Consider the following 4,910-nt stretch of genomic DNA (forward strand, 5'->3'; position numbering starts at 1 on the left):
CCCCTACGTCTCTCAAGTTCTACCCCCAAATAATGAATCTAAATGTTGGTTCCCTCCCATTAATCATTATTTTGATTAGAATTCTTAAAACATTTTAATAGCTTCATTGACATTTCCTAAATAATTTTGGTCCTTTGATCTTTGGTTCAATCCTTTTGTGTTATCTTTGGTTAAACTAGATTAACTAGATTAAATTTTACACTAATGAATTTGCTTATAAAAGAAAAATGAGAACCCTAGATAAAGTAAAAGGAATGTAATTAATGATTTATTAATAAATTAGGTGATTGTCTATTTTACTCCAACATTATATACCTATTACAAAATTTTATATTTAAAGTACAATTATGCTAAAATGATTATTATTATCAACATGATATTTCACATAACTTTCTAGTTTAATAAAATGATCTCATAATCATTATCTATAATGTTGTAGTCATATATGTATATTATAATTTTTATGTTAAATAGGTTCATGTGTATGTTCATGTAATTTGTTTTCCAATGTAATCTTTAAGTTGCAATGTCTATAGGTCGCAGTTCATTTGATTCATTTTGTTTAAAATGTTTAACTCAAGTGCATATTTGTACAATGTTTCATCTTGTTTGTGGCATAAATTGTATATAAACTTGTTTTAAATTCAATTTAATGTATACATGTAGATTCACACACACAAACACACACACACACACACACACACACACACACACACACACACACACACACACACACACACACACACACACACACACACACACACACACATTCATACATTTCACATCATGCATATAGATATGTCTTCTAGTGGTTCACAACATTTTTCTTCTGAGCAGAGTGTGCATCCTGATCCTTAGCAAACCTCAAGTAGCTCTTAGACTCCTGAGAGTACTCCTGAGAATTCAGAGATTGCTCGTACTGAGACTATTTTGAGAATGTAGTCCTCTCTAGCATAGTTACTGTATATGGTGAAAATGGATAACAATAATAACGATATTGAAAGGCTAAATGAATTCAACCACAAAACCCTAGCCTAACAACAACAAAGATCCACCATAACATATGAAGATTACCTAAGACAATGCAAATCAAATGAAATCACAAAGATAATACCATCACATGTCCAATAGGGTTTTGATCTCCATTGATCTTGCTTGATATATTTGCTCTCAGATTTTATGTGCACAAGAGCTCAACAAAGAACGGAATGTGGTTGCAAGTAAGATCATAGTGTAGTCAAGTCCTTAAGATGATTCATTAGAATGAATGATTAGGGTTTGATAATGAAGGAAACATCTCCTTATATAGAAGACACTATGTGAAATGCAGGGATATGATTGAGAGGTGTAGGGATACGATCGAGATGGAGACAAGGAGGCCCTAAGACGAGTGTTCTAGGACCCAGGACTGGAGATGAGGGTTGGACACGTGGCTTGGGACACTATGACTGCTACGGGATTGGCGCTGCCAGCAGTGATAGGGGGAGCAATCAGTGGGTTCCTGTGTCCAGATAGGGTGACATGGGGGTTGGCTGTAGGCTGGGGAGGTGCACTGGAGACACTAGTGACACAGCACACCAGATATGCTTGGGGATCGTGTGTGCTGGCACACCTCTACTATGAGCTGCATCAGTTTGTGTACCACAGGTCAATGGGATTGGGCTGCGTGGTGACATTGTTACAGGTGTGGGCCTATGAGCATCTGCCAATGACGAGACCGATACACTTCAGAGGCAGAGGTCACAGACGCAGTTTTGTTCACTTATACGACATGATCACGTCGTAACCACGGATTGGCAGGTTAGAGCATTGGCGGCGGGTGATTGATGACATTGACATGGTCATATGGAGGCCATACCTGGGATGCGAGCAGTGGGAGGACGATGCGGTAGAGCTTCCCTACACCTTCCGGAGTAGGTACCTGATTGGGCGGACGCCCTATGTGCTGGAGAGGTAGCTAGTGGACAGGGTTGGCAGGCAGTTTGGCAGGATTCAGCGGATGCCACGGGGTTCAGGCATGTATACATGGACTGTGAGAGATCAGGCACAGTTTGGGCCCCTATTATCATATGATCAGGCTGTTACACAGCTGGTAGAGATGATGCCCCTACCCTGGGACATGTGGCCAGAGATTGAGGATGTTGGCATGGATGCCGAGTACACAACATACTAGGCGAAGCATCCATTCCCACGCCTGACAGATCCAGGAGAGTTATTAGATGGAGATGGTGGTGGGGATGGGGATGATGATGGAGATGATGGTGGCAGAGGCCGACGGAGGAGGAGGGGAGCAGTTGGAGAGAGGAGGGTTGCACAGTGGAGGGAGGGTGGAGAGGATACGCAGGCTCGGGTGGTGAGGGGTCGTGGTGGATTACCGCTACAGGTGTCAGCAGCACAAGGTCCCAGATAGGTGCAGGTATAGGGGCAGGTACAGGGACAGATACAGGGATAGGTACCAATACAGGCACCGATATAGGCACAGGCACAGGGGCAGGCACCCGTATAGGGGGAGCCATAGGCAGAGCCATAGGGGGCTGAGGCAGAGGAGGATGAGCTGACGGAGCTGAGGGAGATCTACCAGGGATAGGTAGATGAGATCCAGGACCTGGAGAGGGAGAGGGATAGGCTCAGGAGGCAGCTCAGAGATACTGAGTGGGAGCGAGACCAAGCCATTCAGCGCTACACAGAGGCTGAGACAACACTGAGGGCGGGGAGACAAGCAGCAGAGGACACAGGGGCCAGATATGCCTACGTCCTGTGGGCCGGGGAGGAGATTGCCTACTAGCAGGATCTCTATTATGGTGCAGTGCCAGCGGAGCAGCGGGCGAGGAGCTTCCATAGACCATCGCGAACAGCGACAACTATGGGAGGGAGCCGGAGGAGATAGGCATCTAGTGGTGGGGTTATGGGTCCTCCACCACCACCAGATAAAGGGGACAGGAGGGATGATCCTGGGGTGGGTCCTTCAGGGGCTCAGATTCCATCAAGGCTAGGCAGCTCCGAGGGAGGGAGTTCATCATAGCTGTAGAGGGCTCCCTATGTATCAGTATTGTACCATTTTTGTATGATGATGTAGACACCTTCGGGTGATTGTAGCCATATGATTTTTTGACATCATTGTATCATGACACTTTATATATATATATTTATGAGATGATTCATCTTTGCGGCAACTATATGCATGCGTACCTATGTGATGCTTCTATATGTTTTATGATGTATGTTTCTATGTGATTCTTATGACATGGATGCAAATATGTACATGATGCAATGCAATATTTTTGTTCTTTTATATGTGTATGCATGATGCAAATGTGAATGTATGCAATGCAGATGAATATGATAATGTGAATGTAAATTGTGCTAACAGGTGTTGTGTGGAGGATGTGATGTAGTTGTAATATCTATATGTATGTATGAAATGCTTATATGTGGCAATGCAGGTGCAACTACATGAAATGCAAATGTTTTTGGTGTGTCATTATACTCAGTCATGTGATAGCAGGCTACGTGGACTCGAGAAGGACAATGGAAGTCAATCAAGAAAGGGGGATGAAAGATAGAAGATATGAAAGTGAAAGAGCTTCTTGTGCATTATCATCATTGAGCTTTATTATGGCAAGTAGGTTATGACAATCAAGGCATATGTTCAACCCAGAAAGTCATTGTACCTATTTGCATGGAGATAAGATAGTCACAAACAAATAATGCCCCAGTTCCTACTAGACTCACAGTGTCCTCATATCCTTGGACAAGTCATAGCATTACTAAAAGACAATCCATAGACAGCAAATACAAATAGGTGATGATACCCCATCCTCGCCTTTCTAGTCAAAGACATCCTGGAGATAGAATCTCTAGTCAGAGACATCCCGGAAAAGTTAAAGACATGTCACCAAAAAGATAAAATCAAAAGAAAACCAAGACTCGACACCAACATCCAATGCAATCCTCAAGTTTAGTGTCTCTTGTCACTTGTATAAGTCTTATTTGATTGTGGTCACAATGTTTACTTTCATAGAAAGGATAGATAGCATTGAACCATAATGTTGTCTGAGTCTGTTGAAAGATTTGATTTGTTGAAGCCCATTGTTGCTGATGTGTCTCATCTGAAACTGACTAAATCCATGAAACTGATACTTTATTGTGGAGAAGACAAAACTTTATTGCGGATCTGTGATGCAAATGTTGCTTTATTGCGGATTGTGTGCGGATAGACTAAAGGAAGCTGGAAGAAACTATACTCCTCGAAACATGTGATGTTCTCAGTTCCACACCCATCACTAGATGTAGGAGTTGCCTTAGCCACAGATAGGATCTAATTTACTATGGATGGAAAGGGAGGTGAAAAGGGAGGTTTATTATGAATGGCTAACCAATCTTAAGTAGATCAATAACAAGCCATGATGGGAATGGGTGAGTTTATTATGGATGGATAGGCTATGAGTGTGTGCAAAGTGAAAGGATGAACGTGAATCCTAAAGGAGGGAGGAGCAATGTCTCTACACATGGCACTAGTGACCCAGTTTTCACCATGGTACTTGCCCAGGGCGCCACCGGAGTGATTTTCACCATTGGACGAAATTATTTCTCTTTACTTTTTTTAATTTTTCAATGTTTTTTGTGTCACAAGGCGCCTGTTTGCCAGGTTTTTACCAAGTAACGATTTTTTTTTGTTTTATAATTTTTTTGTATTTTTGAATTTTTTGAGACTTTTGTATTTTTGAAATTTTTGAAATTTTTTGTATTTTTTGAATTAGGATACTCTGAAGAGCTATGTGTAGAACCTGCGAAGGTGCATGCTATTGATAGGATCCTCCAAAGGTTCACCTTCTATAGTTGAGAGCTGATATGCCCCAGATCCATATGCTGCTGTGATAATGTAAGGACCAAGCCAATTTGGTTCAAAC

The sequence above is a fragment of the Cryptomeria japonica genome, chromosome 5 (genome assembly GCF_030272615.1).
Source record: "Cryptomeria japonica chromosome 5, Sugi_1.0, whole genome shotgun sequence".
NCBI lineage: Eukaryota > Viridiplantae > Streptophyta > Pinopsida > Cupressales > Cupressaceae > Cryptomeria > Cryptomeria japonica.